This window comes from Lepisma saccharinum, chromosome 28 (genome assembly GCF_977018435.1).
Source record: "Lepisma saccharinum chromosome 28, izLepSacc3.1, whole genome shotgun sequence".
In the NCBI taxonomy this organism is placed as follows: domain Eukaryota; kingdom Metazoa; phylum Arthropoda; class Insecta; order Zygentoma; family Lepismatidae; genus Lepisma; species Lepisma saccharinum.
Window position 1 is genome coordinate 30,802,162 of NC_139256.1, and position 18,187 is coordinate 30,820,348.

Sequence of the window (18,187 nt, forward strand, 5' to 3'; positions counted from 1 at the left end):
TAGTGTTAAATATTGTGTTTAAAATAAAAAAATATTTATTTTAAATAAACAATATTACAATTTATTTGTTTATTGTATTTTAGATAAACAATATTAAAATCAACAATATATTTATAAAATTATCAACAAACAACTTTAATAAAAAATAAAAACAATATTAATATATATAAATAAAAATATATAACAATTGCAATGTTTAAATATTATTTCTATATAAATTATTAATTTGCATATATATAAATATATATTTATTTATTGAACTTTGTTTTTGATATTATATATATATATATATATATATATATATATATATATATATATATATATATATATATATATATTGTCCCTAACTGTCCCAGATAAGAGACTTTTGGATCTGACAATAATTGCACTTTGGGAGGAACCTGAGCAAACCCTTAACTCGGCGCTACCTGTCCTCCATGTACGCACACCCCACGGAACTCGGAGGACGAAACGAGTCCATGGAGACGGAGGTTGAGCAGCACATCGCGCGTACTTCATCTGTACACGAAATCTGTATCTCCGGCTGTCGCAGGCATTAACCGCCTAACTGCTCCCAAGACGACGAAATCGCGACAGGTCTTCGTGTACCTCACCCTTTCCTCAGGTCCCCGGGCAAAATACGAGAACAGAGGGAGAAGGGGGAGGAGATTGTTACTTTAGAACTTGCTTTATCTCACGCCGGCATCGTGTTGGAGAATTGGTCGTAATGTTGGTTTATCGTTCCTGACGGAATTTATCCGTGCATAGTGCTGCAGTTCGGTATACATGACGTCCCAGTTTGTTTGACTAAACTGAAGGTACATCCTCACCCGGTTGAGTGCAAATGACTGTCTCCCTAGAGGAGAAAGACCTTCAAGAATTTTGCTACGAATTTCACAGACATTGATTTTTTATTGTTAATTATTATGCTCCATCAGACGTATTTCGTCTTATGATCTATTGCGAATAATTGTTTCAAAACGAAGGAAGTTTTCTGGGGATGGACACATGGTGAGATCTGGAGATTATTCTGAGCTTTTGAGAGCCAACGCCACTCATCCTAGAGGACTGAAGTGAAGAGGTTCTCTCGCATTAACATTTAAGAGCAAACTTCACTCATGTTCAGGGACTGAAGTGAAGAAGCTCTATCGGGTTAACAACTTTTGCTGAATTCTGAAAACGATACGAAGAAGTCTTCTACAGAATATGTTATCTTCATCTTCAGAAAATGGAGAAGATGTTCTCTCGGATTAACAACCACCTGAATAGTTGAGAGAATGAGCTTCACTACCATCTTCAGAGACTGAAGTGAAGATGTTCTCTCAGATAAACAACCGCGGGAGTGATTTTGAGAGTAAATATTTTCATCTTCAGGAACTTAAGTGAAGATTAAAACTTTCATCTTCAGGGAGTGAATTGAAGAGGTTCTCTCGTATTAATAATGACATGAGTTATCCAGAAGAGTCAGAGCTTTCAATAGATAAAAATATAGAGCAAGCGAAGTGAAAACAAAAGACAATCAAAGAAACAGCCTCCGTGACGTAAGCAATACCCAACAAACCATTGGAGAGAAGAATTCAATGCGCCCCCACCACTGAAAGAATAAAATTGATAACTGAAATGTGGCAGAAAGTATTACACATTTCTGGAGATTAGGTTGACTGTTGTCATTGACTGAATTAAATAATCCACAGGTTCTATCAGTGGCGTGCCCATGACGGAGATATTGATGAGGGTTGTAGGTCCATTTTCTCTTCTTAAATATAGACGTGAAATGATAAAATAACTCCCTAACGAAATTCACAGCACACTACTGGGTTTCATGTTAAAATTAAAACAAATTACATGAGGGAGACCAAAAATCGTGTCCAAATGAGACAGACTGGTAAATATAACACCACTGTCATTCAGAGGCAAATAAAAGGGAATTCACTTTTTAAAATTTGCATTGCAAAATAATTTTCACCATTTACCATAATTAATAGCGTCATCAACAATCGAGGTTTCGCAACAATGGGCGCGAATCAATGCCATCTCGCATTATTTAATCCACCGCGTCCAACTTGAAAGCGAGGACTCACAATGGGTCTCCGCTTGGAACCTGCGCAGAATTTGCCTCCTTTGTGTCGACGGTACACAACGCTTGTTTACAGACAAGCTCGCGTCCATTGAATTCTCACATATGAAACGTCCATACACAATGGCAAGATCATCACGGATATTTTTCTCGTTCCTCTACAGCCACCAATTCACATTACATGGTGTATATCTGGTTTCCCTTTGTCACTTGTCGTCCCTGACAAATGGTTTAGAATCGATCGATGGAGCTATCTATTTGCTCCCCTGCTCCTGTGGTGGAAATCTTGGCAAGATTGGAAAATAAATTTTGCAGGGGGTAAATGTGAACCTAATGAACTGTATGAGTTTGTGGATTGTTCAAGACTGGTACATCAGTTGCTACAGGCTATACTCAGAGGCGCAACCACGAATTTTTGTCGGGGGGGGGGCAAGCACAAGGATAAACGTGCCAACAATAATAATGCCATTAATAATAATAATAATAATAATAATAATAATAATGCAATTATTATCATTATTAGTGGTAGAGTAGTAGTAGCAGTAGTGGTGCTAATATGAAATACGTTCCTATCCTCGTAAATCACGCAAAAAAGGGAATAGAAGTCGGTGCTTAAAGCATTTGTGTTCGAACAAACGAATGGAAACATTTTTCAACACGTTCCCTTTCACATTAGCCAACAATGGAAAACAAACACACAAACAGTATTTTTGAAAGACAGAAATTACATGCATTCCGAATATAATTATTTGTGTGTGAGAAAGACAGAGATAAATTAACAGAGAGAGATAGAGGGAGACAAACAGAGTAAAAAAGATAAACAGAGAGAGAAAGACAGAAAGAGTAATAAAGAAAAAAGGTAAACAGAGTGAGGGAGACAGACAGAGTGAGAAATACAGAGATAAATGAACAGAAAGAGATAGAGGGAGACAAACAGCAAGTAATAAAAATATAAATAAACAGAGAGAGAAGACAGAGGGAGAGTGAGAAATAAATAAATACAGAGAGACAGGATAGAGGGAGACAAAGAGAGTGAGATAGAAAAAAGAAATAAACAGAGAAAGACCTAGAAGGAGACAGAGTGAGAAAGAAAAAGATAAAGGAAAAATAAATAAACAGAGAGAGAGGAGATAGGGGAGACAAACAGAGTGAGAAAGAAAAGGAGAAATAAAGAGATAAATAAACAGAGAGAGAGATAGAGATACATATTTTCTATGGTATTCTTTTAAGTTTACAATTATATTCTCTGAACATAAACTATCAAAGAGGTGTAGTTGTGTAACCGAAATGGAGATTTCTTTAAAAGGGCAAAACACATTTGAGATTGGAAATAATATATTTGGCACCGATAAGAAATCTGAATCTTACCCAGGAACACTGATTCAGCTATTTTACAGTGGGCACACTAGTGGATGATCTTCAGAGACAGGAGTCCACTTGTAGCATAACCCACCCTCCCCCCTCAAACTCGATTCGGCAACAATTGCTGGCAACTATGGTCTCCACGGACCACGATGACTTCACCGTGACACTCCCTTGAGACACAGGAGACGCTACGCAAGGCACCTCCGGAAGTCTCGTCAAAATTCGAAACAGCGTCCTCCCCTCCTTGCAATATCCCTGTCCCGACAAATCACCTAATTCCATTAGCGAAATCTCTTGAACAGTTACTCGAGTGACGCAGAGTGTGAAATCAAATTTTCCACTCCTGACGTCGGTCCTGGCTCAAACTTGCAGGTCAGGATCCAAGGAAGATTCTGCAATGAAGATGTGTCGTCTGTAAAGTAAGTCAGGAGTAAGCGGAAATGTTTCTTTTCATCGCCGACTCATATCAGTTTTGTGCAGGATATGGTAATGTTCACGGGTGAGGCAGGACCGCGAGAGGAAATATTTCAAATCTTGAACAGAGTACGGGACAAAAAAGGGGTTAAATTGACGAAGAGACAGATGTTGTCGCAACTGGAAGGTAGGATGTGTTGAGTCCTACTCAAATAAAATTCGTCAGAAATTATCAGAATTATTTCTAAAAGAGTACACACACGGACAGAGAGAGAGAGATAGAAGGGATAATGAATGAAAGAGAAATAAAGAGAGAAGAAGTGATAAGAGACAGAAAAACGGAGGAAGATAGAAATAATAAGATAAAAGAGACAAAGACAGAATTACAAAAAGGGGAAGTGACAGAGAGAGAGAAAGAGTCAGTGAAATGACAAAGAATCAGAGAAAGAGAGAGAAACTGTAAGAAAAGATGGCAAAAAGAAACAGACAGACAGAAAACATAAAGAATGCAACAGAAATAAAGAGAGAAAGTAATAGACACAGAGCAACGGAGAAAGTTAGTAATAATAAGATAAAAGAGAGGAAGGCAGAATTGCAAAAAGGGGAAGCGATAGAGAGAGAAAGAGAAAAAGAGAGAAATGACAAGGAAACAGAGGAAAGAGAGAAACAAAGAAAGGAAGGATGTAAAAAAAGGAGTTCAAGGAAGAGAGAGTGTGAGAGAGAGACGAGTCATAAAAGAACACAGAAATATAAAGAAAATGATAGAGAGAGAGAGAGAGAGCAACGAAGGTAGAAGGAGAAAGAAAGGCGATCAAGAAACAGGAAGCAAAACGGATAAAGAAAGGAAGAAGAAGAAAATCATGAAACACACACAGATACAGAGAGAGAGAGAGACGAAGAAACGAAGTAAGTAAGAAAGAAAAAGAAGGAAGGTCAAGAAACAGAGAGACGAAGAAACGAAGTAAGCAAGATGTGACGTTCCTTTCTGGTGTTCGCCACTGGATCACGGATTACTACGTCACGGTAGCTACCCAATCTCCCTGTGCGGCGGAGTTATGAGACTAACCTTAATGTATACTACACTTGGTTCTCAGGACGAAACGATTTGAACAAAAAATTAGCTTCTTACTATTTTACAAATTTAATAAAACATTTTACCTTTAAACAATCACTGCAAATTAATAACAATATTCACCAACACAATCGCTTTTGAATTAAGTTGCTGCTTTTCCTTTAAAACAGCGTTTTTCACAAAATAGACGTTATCTTCCGCAACTCAACTTATTTCTTTTCTCTTTTTTCACTGTTGTCCTCGCAACTGAATCAATAAAAGATTGGACAGTTCTACACATCTTCACAAACCGGAAATGACTTCCGCTTCCGATATTGCGAGTAACAAATGTACAGCAAAAATTACAAATTTAAGCCAATATCAAAATATCAAACAATAGTATTGAAACTAACAAATAAATCAAATGTGAAATTAACAGAAAACAAATAAAATATTTCATATGGTCAAAATAAACAAAGCGTATCAAAGAAAGAAAAAGAAAAGAGGTTAAGAAACAAGAAACAAAGGGAGACACGGAAAAAGAACCAAGAAACGGAGAGAAAGGAAAAAGAGATGGAGATAGATTAGCAGCCATGAACACTGTAGCGAAATTCTCTGCTGACGTCAGTGTGAGAAAGGTAGCAATTAGCTAATCTACAGCTAATCCAAGTGGGAAAAACGATAAAGAACAATGAGACTAAAGCAAAAAAGAAAGAAAAAAACAGAACGAAGAGACAGTAAAAAGGGATGTGGTGTGGAACCACGAGATAGAAATGCTTCGGTCGTCAACCCATCTCATGTTACAAATCTCACACTGCACTGCAGAGAAGAAGACATTAGGTGCGAACCCTTCATGTACGTATTTCGTTACTTTTTAGTTATTCATTTTACGTCACTTTTCACCTCTTTAAGTTAATCTCGACAATGAGAAAGAATAATTATATGGTGAAATGGAAAAAAATCATATTCTACAGCGGTGAAGGAATAACTTGGCAATGACGTCATCTCTCACCTTTACTTCTCCTGCCAGAAGCGAAGGCTCATTCGCTAGAGCGGACGACAAGGTGACGTGCAAACCAATGGAAATCATTCCGAGAGGGGTGATGCAGGCGTGCAAACCCCCACACTGCTACATTAGTCTTTTGAAACAATCCTCAGCTGCGAGCGAGTGATTGCAGGCTATTTTGTTTCTTTGTAAGTGAGTTGTTTGTGCTGGTTTTGTCATTGTTGTGCAATGAGCAGTGGCTTAAAGAAAGGTAAGCCCTTGCACAACGATGCAAGAGAAATAGTTCTCAATGTGTATAAGTACTTTGATTGCGATGAAAACAAAACAACAGCTGTTCACAGAACGTCCGTGGCGACAGGTGTCAGTGAAAGATCTGTGTGGAGAATTTTGAAGGAGAAAGACAAAAGTGCTAACATTAAATTGAAGATTGTTAGTTTGCACCGCGATCTTTACTGCTTGTACTCTTACTCGTGCAATGATTCCTTTCATAGCAGTTGGCAACGCTGACTTAGCAGGGAGTGACGTCACTGCCAGGTTATTCCTTCCCGGCTGTAGGTTCCAGGATTCGACGCAAGGACTGTTATCGTAATCGTAGCAGTACTGTCGTTCACTCCAATTAGTAACCAGCAAGGACACCCGCAGAGAGGGGGGGGGGGCAGGAGGGAAGACATTGCATAATTCAAATCTTGAAATTGTAGCGTGAAAATATGGACGAGGGGTACTGTGAAAGACAGCACATTAAGTGCGCATGCAAATTATCCTAGTGCTGGGGATGCTTATAAGAATTCTCTTAACTGGCGGAAAGCATCAGCCCACATTTCCCCCATTATAAGCATTTCTGCCCCCCCCCAACCCCTACTGAGAAAAATCCTAATTGTGGCCTTGGTAACCAGACAAAACCGGCCTTTGAGTGTCTGAGTGACCGCAGCCGCCTTGTACTCAAAGGTTACCGGGTTCGAAACCTGGCGAATGCACATAATGGTTCGGATTCCAATTTTAACTATACGTACAGTTCCAGTTAGTGTATCTGAGCATAAAGGACACCTACAACGAACTTTATTTTTTACCAGGACTTTACTTATACGAACTTCATAAGTAAATTCGTATTTTAGTCCACGAGATAACTGCTTCCCTATTTCCGCCAAAACTTCCCTCAGCTATGGGAGCGTACCAATCGCGGCTCAGCAATGTATGACGTTTTTCAAGCACTCTAGGCGTAGTATACAAATATTACACGTCACATTGCTTCGGTAAAACACAAACGCAACCTGGGATAAAGAAATAAGAAACTACTTACAATTTTTCGATTTCAGGCTTCAGCCATCTTATTTCAGTAGTGCTGATGATAATTTTTACCTCATTCTTTATTGATATTTTTTCTTTCCAGAATCGAATACAAGTTGACATAATTTCTACAAAGTTTTATATTAACAAATTTGAATAGCTTTTTTTTACAATATTGTCTGATTTTAACTTATTATTGAATAATTTGAAATAAAATAGATTTTAAAAAAATCGCAACTATGTTGGGATATGGTTTGCTATGGTGAACAATAGATGGCTCTAGACTTATGAGTATTTTTCTAACATTTTTCTTTATTGTTTCTGAATATTTTACTGTGATGGAAATGAGTCAATATCTTGATCTTTTTACAGAATTTAGAATTTTATTTGAAATTGAGAAGATAAACCACATGTAGGAAGATAACAAAGTTTAATTTCTAATTGTCATGAAGAAGAATGTATGTAATTTCTTTTTATAGAAGTAATAAACAATTTTTATTGCCAATTGATATAAACGAGTAAGGAAAGCAGAGCGTGCCAATCGCGGCTCAGCAATGAGTAAGGCAAGCTGATTGGCTACTACAAAAGTTTTGGCGGGAAAAGAACAAAGGACTGCAGCATATTTCACATCTGAAGGGGACATCCCAGCAAGAATAGATCTTCAAAAACCTTCCACTGTCTACAGACGATCCAACACCCGTAGACCACATTCTTTGAACGCGTACAACGAGGCGGTCGCGTGACACAAGCGGGCAAAAAAGATCCTATCCTCGTGTTATTCCTTGAGAACGCTCCACATGCTTCAGCTGTTTTCCTTCAATGATCATTCACTCCCCCCACCCTCAGGCACGCGATGCTATATTTAACTTTGAATCACACACGCGGTGGAATGTCAATGAAACGAAGAGGAGGCGGTCGAGAGTCATCTCACCCGAAACAAAAGAAGGCGAGACCTTAACGAGACGCATGAGGGGTACATCCAGGAACAAAACATATGCTCTCGGCACATCAGAGGGGACACATTTCAGCTAGGGTAATCGCCGTGGTTATTGGGTTCTCATATGGATTTACATGTGCTGTGTGTGTCCCTATAAAGCTGAAACTTCATGCAGATATATTAGCAGGGCTGTTAAAGGAATTTTAAATAAATTCAATTCCGGTACAGGAGAGAAAATCAGCAATCGTAAATAAAGGAATTTTAAATAAATTCAATTCCGGTACAAGTTTGAAAATCAGCAAACGTAAATCGGTTCTGGACTGTAAAGAACCTTTTTACCTGTAAAGTATTTCAATTCGGTCCAGGAACCTTCTTTATCCGGATCGATTTAAATACGGTCCAGGAATATTTTTTCCGCATGAATTTATATACGGTCCAGGAACCTTTCCTTTCGGACCAATTTAAATCCGGTTCAAGTTCCGCATTGAAATGAAACAATATGTAACTTGGACCGAATTTGAATTGTGCGAGAAGAATTTATGGTTTCATGAACCCTTAACAACCCTGTATATTAGCACTCATATACATATGCGCTTTGATTTTACAGGGTGTCCGGAAAAGTCAAGTAACTTTTGTACAAAAAGCGATAGAGGCCTGAACCTTCCACTGGGTATATTAACTCTGTCCATGTGGATATTTTTTAAACATTAAAATGATTATCTACATGAACGTTCACCATGGAAAAAAGTTTTCTTGCACGAAGTAAAAAGAAACATGGATAAGTTCAGCTATGCAAAATGTTTCTGTGTGTACCGATGGTCGACTAGAAATCGTGGTTCGATATCAACGAATCTACAGTCTGAAAGATTACCAAATAGTAAACGTAGCCTCTTAGACTAAAAGAGAAATTCAATTAGAGTTTCTGTAAATAAAATATTTAGAAAACATTTAGAACTACAAAAAATAGTTAAAAAACAGGTGTCGTCCCGTGGGCCACACGGTACGTATGGGAAAGGTGGCCTCCTTAACCTGAATTAGGCCATATCCATTGCTGTGGAGATGTTGGTATTTCACTGATCTTATTAAAATATCAACTAAGAATCACTTTTCGGGTGGTGACTAGTGAGTCATATTTATTTCTATTTACATATATCCACAAATTCAGCACTGAAAGTCATCGGCCCAACCGCCTGGGGGAGCTGGAATCGTTCCATAACCACTCAATGGAAAGGATTCCTTCACTGCTTAGGGGTCTCGCATCTTGAAGGTCATTCACAATGCACCGAATGCGTGAGTATACATACGGAGAGGTACGTAGAGCTCCATTTGATTATTATAGCAGCATCTCTTGTATTCTTCACATAACGCCCTTCCCTTTCACTAAGAAGACACACAAACCCCAAGTTAGAGCCTCTTCGACAGCCTAGTGGTTAAGGTTGTCGCCTTGTACTAAAGGGTTCCCGGTGGAGACTCCCTCAAATAGAGAGAAACTAGCTCCAATGTTTATCACCAGAATGCAATAGTGGTGTCATATTCACAGTCACTCAGTATAGTCACAGAAGACACAGATGACTTACATCATTTCTCGAATTTAACTCAGCTCTCTTTCTATTTCAAGGCTAATCGCGGTAATGAAGTTGAATGATGTTAGATGAACGCCCATTCATGTAAGAACAATCTCGCCCAGGTCTAACCTGGATCCTTCGGTGCCAGTGAAACAGGGTGGCCAGAACGATATTATTGCAGTTTCTCTCTATTAAATGTAGTAAATGCAGGCAGCGCATCCCACACCCAGTCAAAAAAAGTTTTTGTGTACATGTATACAGGGTCTGTCCGGAAAGTAATAACACTGGCTCTGGCGTCGCGCGCAAACGCACTTGGAGGGGAAGGCGATGGTGGAGAAAGAGAGAGGGGAAGTTCAGCATTTCAACGGTACCGCGTTCCTTCTCCGAGCAGTGAGAGCCACAGGACAGCCGGCTCTATGCGAGAGATGCGTCATGACAACAATGCAGAGAACGTTGGAGCAGCGTTACGCCTTCTAGTTTTGTGTGAAGCTCGATAAATCCGGATCCGAGACGATGCAAATGTTGAAAACAGCCTACGGCAACGATTGTATGTCCAGAGCGCAAGTTTTTAACTGGCATAAAACCTTTAAAAACGGAAGGAAAGGCGTGGAGGACGAACAATGATCCGGGCGCCCTTCGACGACGACAACTGAAGAAAAGTGGATCGTGTGCGGAAGTTGTTGAACACTGTCCGACGCCTGAGTGTCCGTGTAATAGCAGAAGAGTTGGGAATTCCAAGAACGGAAGTAGATCGCAACGACGTGGAACCTGCATCGCGACAATGCGTCCTCGCACACCGTGATCGTTGTCACGGAGTTTCTGACCGCAAAAGGCATAGCAACGCTTCCACAGCCACCGTACAGCCCGGGCTCCGTGCGACTTTTTCCTCTTCCCCAGGCCGAAGATAGACTTGAAAGGACACCGCTTTGCGACCATAGATGACATTCAAGAGGTCGTGGCACACAACTTGAACAGCATCCCGCAAAAGACATGCATACAAACAATGGCAAGATCGTTGGAAGCGCTGTGTCGCTGCGGAAGGGTCCTATTGTGAAGATTATTAAGTGTATTCGGAAGTATTGTGAATAAAATTGGGTTTTCTAGAACCAATCTTATTACTTTCCGGACAGATCCTGTATACACGCAAATCATTCACAACTCCATCCATATTGCAGTAACTTGGAGTCTTCTTTGAAGAGCAAGTACACCAGGTGCTACACCACGAGAAGTAAGTAAAGGTTCACTTCACAGTAATAACCTTCTCTCACTGTTGAATGAGAAATATCTGTAGATTAAGACTTAATATGCTGTCAATAATAATCTACTCATAAGTTCTAAGTAGTATACACTTCACTAAACTTAGCAGTCAATGTAAAATGCAGTTTGTCTGCCATCTATTCATTATAATCTAAATTCATAATGAATATTTGCCATACAAGTATTCGAAAGATAAATTTATTTTGGTTATGCATAGAGGGAGCTTCTATCAAAATGGCACATCATTTGACAAGAAATATTAGTAAACAAATCTAAGCTGTCAAGAAATGCTATTTTACAGCAGGCAGTTATTTCCGTTTATAATTTTTAATACCAACTATTACATGATGCATGTTGGATCGTTAATGTTTACAATCTTTACACATCACCAATATAAAATTACACTTATAGAACTTTTCTTGAATTGATTCAGTATAACCAATCAACAAATAAATCAGCTTGTCACATGTATCTTTTCTCGGACACTCTAGAAATGTAACTTTTCACATCAGTTATTCAGGTACAGGTTCAATCCCTATGGCATAATTAATAACCACAATTATTTCCATATTGGAATACTTAAGCCATATTACCCTCGTTCTGTCTCTTAACGAAATACAGTGTGTCTATAAAGTCACTTAACATTTCAATGAACTAATGACAAATCTTTTCTTTTTTCCAAGTGATCTGACAAAATGTACTCTATAGAAGAGAGAATAGCCGCTGTTTGTGCTCGTCTGCGTAATTTCACGAGAAATGAAGCGGCGAAGGTTTTTCCAACATATATTTAACCAGCAAAAAGTTATTACTGCATGTGGAATGACGTATGAACAGGTGCGGACGGACTTCACTCGGAAATTCAGAAAACCAGGCCCCACCAGGCTGGCTATTAAGAACCTGGTCAACAAATTCAAGTGAATAGGTATTGTTGAGGATGAAGAACGTCCTGGTAGGCCAGCCATAACACCACAAATTGTGGAAAATGTACAGGACGCGATCACACGTAGCCCCACCGCATCGACCACGCGACTCAGTATCCATAATCCCAGTATCTACCAACTGTGATTCACATCACGGTGGATTGGGGTACACCAAGCTTCTTACTATGCACCAACAGGATGGGGCACCACCACATCTTGCCATCATCGTTCGTGATCACCTAAACAAAGTTTTCACCGGTAGATGGATTGGTCGTGTCCCGCAACGGGGAGTTGCCCCCCCCCCCTCGATCTGACCCCATTAGACTTTTTAATTATCAAGTCTAAGGTGTACGGGGCGAGGATCCACAGCATAGCCCAGTTGAAACAACGCATTACGGCCTCAGTTGCTGAGATTACACCAGCTATGTTGGAGAAGGTGTTTCGGGCTGTGGTGCATTGTTGGCATATGTGCCTAGACTTGAGGGGTGATCACATTGAGTTATACTGTGATATATATGTTTCAGTACATATTGAATTTTGTACCATAAATCCTGTTCATGCAGAAATGTTAGTGACTTTATAGACACCCTGTACAATACTTGTAGTCGACGGCCTCGAACACGCTGCTGCGTCTATGATGAAATACAAGGATCTAGATGAGGTAACAATACAGCCGCCATGGCCTCGTAAACCTGCAATCATACATGAAGGAAGAGGTGCTACTTGCAATACTAATAAATGTAACTGATTTAATTTGGTACACTTTCGTACTGATAGCCCTTGCCTAAATGAATGAGGTTTAGTGAAGCTCATTATTAACTCTTATCTTCTCTGTTGTTACGAGGTGCGCCACATTCTGAGCATGCGCAGTAGCTGGGACTGGAAGCCAAACAGACGGAACTTCTCCAGAAGACCCAGAGGGCATCCAGATGGTCTGGACGAGAAGGCCGTCGCCCGGAATTCCTGTATACCCTTCATGAATCGGCAATTACATTTAGTTCAGATGAAAACTTTAGTCTCTTTATTTCGAAGTTTTGGCAGCAAAAGAGGGGTGGCGCAGGATGTTCCTTCTCCATAAACTTTCAATACTTAGTTCATATTTCAAGAAATAATGGTAATGTTTAGATCTGTAATCAAATTTGGTTGCATTGGAATCAATATGATATGTTTATATATATTTGTTTATTTTTACATCGCTTTTCTGCCACTTTTGGCTAATCGCAACTCACAGAAGATCATGCTCTGTGTCTGATGGGATTTCAAGGACATTCGGTAACTATGAGTTGCTGCCACAAAATCGGACAATCAATTTACACGTGTACTACGGTCAGTTGGAGAAAATTACGCAAAACACAGCATTAGAGGCCATAGGTAGTCAGTGGGAAGGGCGTTGTGTTCCACCAAGACTAGCGAGAGACCGCATGTCTTCGGCCGCTTCTATAAAATTGAACGAGTCAGGCTGACACCTATTACCCACCCACCATATTCACCGGACATTGCGTCATCTTACATCCACTTGTTCCAGTCTTCACAGAACTCGTTGGACGGAAAATCATTTCGTGACTCCAACGCTTTCAAACGTAGCTTCGATGACTTCATCGCCTGCCAATTCTACGCTGTCAGAAAAGCTCATTACTTTCCGAACAACCCAATATTCTATACACTGCTCAGAATTTCCTGGCAGTCTCAAATAAACCCTATACTTTATCCGAAACGGTTCCCTTCTCTTAAGAGCGAAAATAATTTCCTAAGTTAACGACAAATTGCTTGGAGGTATGACAAGCACAAGCGTACATATTTTATGGATTTACCAAGCGCTTCTACTATTCTCTTCCAACGAACACTCCGCAGGGGGGAAGCACTTGGTAATGACGTCATCCTCATGTACCGGGAAACTCATTGAGGAAGGAATTGCGCCAGATTTCATCCCTTTCTTTCCACCCCCTTTTTTGAAAACCGAAAAAAAAAAGGAGTGGTGATTCATCTTCAGTCAAGCGACATACACTGGGGAAAAAAATGGGCCCAAGCTGGTTGGTCTCTATGCTGCCTGCACCTTCTCATCTTCCCCACACATGAAGGGGGGAAGTGGGGGGGTTGCAAGGGGTGATGAAGAAGGGTTGAAATTGAACAAGCGCTTGAGGGGGTGGAATGCACATAAATACGCGACGAACATGAAGCTATTTGGAAAGTCGAGATCCTCTCATACTTTTTCTTCTTCTTTTTTTTAAACTACCCTTCCCTTTCTTTTGAACTCAGGAATAGACTACTGCTCGTCTTTTTAATTATTTTGCTTTGTAAAGAACTCTCATGTGTAATTTCATGACTATAGTAGCAGCATGTATATATATATATATTTATGATGTGCAGTTTTTAAGATTAAAACACGAATTAACTTTTTAAATAGTTCGATCACGACAATGTTATATCTGAGTCATTCCATATGAAATCAACACAGCCCACAACCTGACCATCTCCGATTTTCATGAAATTTGGGGAGTTGAAACTATGAATGGAACTTAGTAACTATGAAAATTTTTAGTTTCGTGCGTCTCTTAATTGTTAGATTATTCAAGGTCAAAGTTAGCGTAAATTGCCCTTTTTGAGCCCGCTTAGCTATACTAAATCTGCTGTAAATCCGCCCCTATTTCGCCTAGGAAGCTCAAATAAAGCTTATTGTACAGGGAATTGAAGAAGCTTTCCAGTGATATAAAAACAAGCCTATCTTTGGATAACAATATCATTTTGTCAAGTGACCTTGACTTTTGACCTTGAATATCTCAAAACATGTCATCACCAAAAATGGTATGAGGGACCAAATCTATGCGCTAGTGTTGCACTATGCAGATATGAAACCATGCCAGAAACTGAACACACGTTAACACGTAAACACAACACCTCGAAAAGGAGAAAATGATTACAAGCATGCAGCAATAACTTTTTGCTGGTTAAATATATGTTGGATAAACCTTCGTCACTTCATTTCTCGTGAAATTCTAGCCTGATTTCATATATTTCACATCACACCCTTTCCTTTGAATTTTTTTGCGTTGAATTCAATATGGCGGTCAACAATATGCCGGACCTGCGCTTGACACACACGGCTAGGGATCTCCCTGTGCCTAACCTATTTCTTTCATGACCAATTATACCCAGGATAACTCCTTTACATTTTGTAGGGGGGTGTTAAGGGAAATTTGACTCGTCATACTTCATGTAATGAGTCTTTTATCAGTCACATAGTTGCACATATTATTTTGTATCTTCTGATCCCATTGCAGTCCCAGAATGATTTTATTATATGTTTTATAGTATGGCATGAGGGACCAAATAGATTTTTTTCACCATTTTTGGTGATGACATGTTTTGAGATATTCAAGGTCAAAAGTCAAGGTCACGTGACAAAATTATATTTTTATCCAAAGGTAGGCTTGTTATATATCACTTGAAAGCTTGTTCAATTCCCTGTACAATAAGCTTTATTTGAGCTTCCTAGTCGAAATAGGGGCGGAGTTACAGCAGTTACAACCTCACTTCAAAGAAAGTTCCGAAAGATCAGTTTTCCCCCTAACAACCACATGTCAGGTCCACGTGGAGTCCAATAAATCGTCCCTTGAAACCTTCCCCACCAATAACGTTCGTCCAAGAAATGACAGCTCTCGTCAAGTCCACGTGGAGTAAATGAGATGTTGCTAATTCAGTTTGTTTAGAGATTTTTGAACAGGAAGTTGCGGTTCCGTTATCTTTGCTAGGTTGTGTTATCGTATTGTGCTACTTTTTTATACAATATAAAGACCTTGGGAGTACAACCTGGCAGTGAATGAATTGATGTCTAAACACTTCAGGCAAAAGTGACAACATCGCTTTACAGAAAAACAGGCGGTGGCTCGAAACCAGATACGGTTAAGGTCAGCTTCCTCTGGGGTTGTGTCAAAGATGCCGAACTGGCACTATGTTCAAGACTTCAGCTTCATCAAGACAAGACTTGGCGTGCCTCCTTCCTTTTAATGTATTATTTAATATAATATGTAATCTTTGTTTAGTCTTCTTTTACAATCTCGTTCAGTGTGCATTCTGTATTGGCAAAGGAGGAATACCTGAAAGAAGAAACAGGGTACATTCCATATTAGGCATCAAAAGACGTCCATGGATATCCAAAAGATGGCCCCTGGATATCCACAACTGGACGTTTTTAAAGGATACCCAATATGGATATCGAATGGACATCCAATCAATATCTATTGTACATCCAACAGTAAAGGACTATAATGGATATCCTCAATATCCATGGATCTGATCGGGGCATTGTGGATATGCAATTGATGTCCCTTTTGGGTTGTATGATCGATTGATTTGGTGTTTTAAGTCCACTTTATGCACAGTAAGGCAAATCGGGACTGGACCTACAGTGTAAAGTGGGATCCGAACCACTGTGTGCCTCTACCGGATATAGAACCCCAGAGAGGCCGAATGACAACCCGAGACGAGACGGAAACGTCTGATTTCATGTGATTTCATGTTATTTCACGTCGCTTTCTGCCACTCTTAGCTAATGGCGACGATGAGTGGTGAATGATGAAATCGATGAAGTTACACTCCCAAAGAACATCCATTCAAACGTAGGGATTCAAACCCATGGTACCTGGAGAGACGGGCAACAAGGCAGACCTCATACATTAGGCAGGATTCGGCCAAACTCTCGTCCTTGACGCGACGAGACGCCACATTCTGCATGGGCTGGTGTTTCTCCGTTGCCGAGTGGTTAGCAGAGCGCGCTACGATACTGGTTCTTTGTGAGTGTCCTTTCAACACTTTCATCATATCATCACATATCCTCATCTCCGTGATTAGCCAAAAGTAGCAGAAAATCGAAGTAAAATAAACCAAACCAACAACCCGATACAAGACACACCTCCTTACAATCAGGCAAGGTTCGCCCAACTCTCGTCTCGTTATTGTAACGAGAGACGAGACAGTTTTAATCCTTGAGCAGACGAGACGCCACTGCATTTTTTGACACTAGGTGTAGTGCAGGTGTATCCCGGTGTCCGGCTAGAGCAAGACAATGACCTTCAACCAAGTAGACGAAAAGCGGCGATCAAGTTCAGAAGATTCAACAAATGCCTGTCAGCTGCTTTAAACGTTAGTTTGATTAGTGATCATACACCAAACGCTACACCGCTCCAGAACGTAGTGTAAACGGTGCAGACACCAAATACGCCACTTGGCAGCGAATGAACACAGTAGACGAGTCGGTGTTGCACCGTGTAACCAACTATAGAGCGTCTCAACCTTAAAAGTCAGTATGGGTTAAATGGAGCGCGGCGTTGCCAGATGAAAAAAACGGAGTCGCATCGAGTCGATGTTAATCGCTAATGATTGCCACAAATTTACTTCCTTAATATCGTATAGGAAATCATCAAAATCTATGTATTTGATGCATTTTGGAAGAAAAAAACGACAGTTACCTCAAGATTTGCATGTAAATGTTTATATTTCGACGTAACTATTTACCATTTTACATTTGCATTATATGTGTAATACACGCAACTATTGTAACTTCTTTCTTTGAATGATGTATCCTTTACATAAACAGAATTAAATAAATACAAAAACAAACATTCACATTTTTTACGGAAAATAAAGCACACTGCACTTTCTACGAACCGGGGCAATAACTGAATTGTAACCTTGGTGGCGCGCAATGAATTTGATACGCAAGACAGCCCGCATAAACAAACTACGATTGCGGAAAAAATAACGGTGCTGTGGAGTAACAATGCATTCTAAAAATAACTTCAAACAATGGTCAACACTTTTCTCGCATGGTCTGCATGTGTATCGCGACAAACCGAAAAGTTTCATATAAGTTTATATATATATAACTCTCCTCGTAAGCAAATTAATTCACTCAGGCGAAGAATATCATATCTACAAACATCATAGATCCCGTAGAAAAAAAACAAACTGGCGAAGTTGTTCAAGCGGTTTGATATTTATGGCTTTTGAAGTATTTACTAGAAAAAAATTAAGCGTTTTGCAAAATTGCATAATTATGAAAAATTCAGATCACATGCATTTATGACAGGTTATGTAATGCCGTCAGTAAATAGAGCATAAAAAACTCTACAGATAATGATTTCACTGTTTGAAATTTTTGACTTTTATACATTTTGTAAATTTTGTAACATCTCGCAACGCAGCGGTGGTAGAGAAGGACAGAGCTATTGGCAAAACTCATGTATTAGAGAGAGAGGGAAATACTCCATTTACTTCCATACTGACTTTTAAGGTTGAGACACTCTATAGACGCG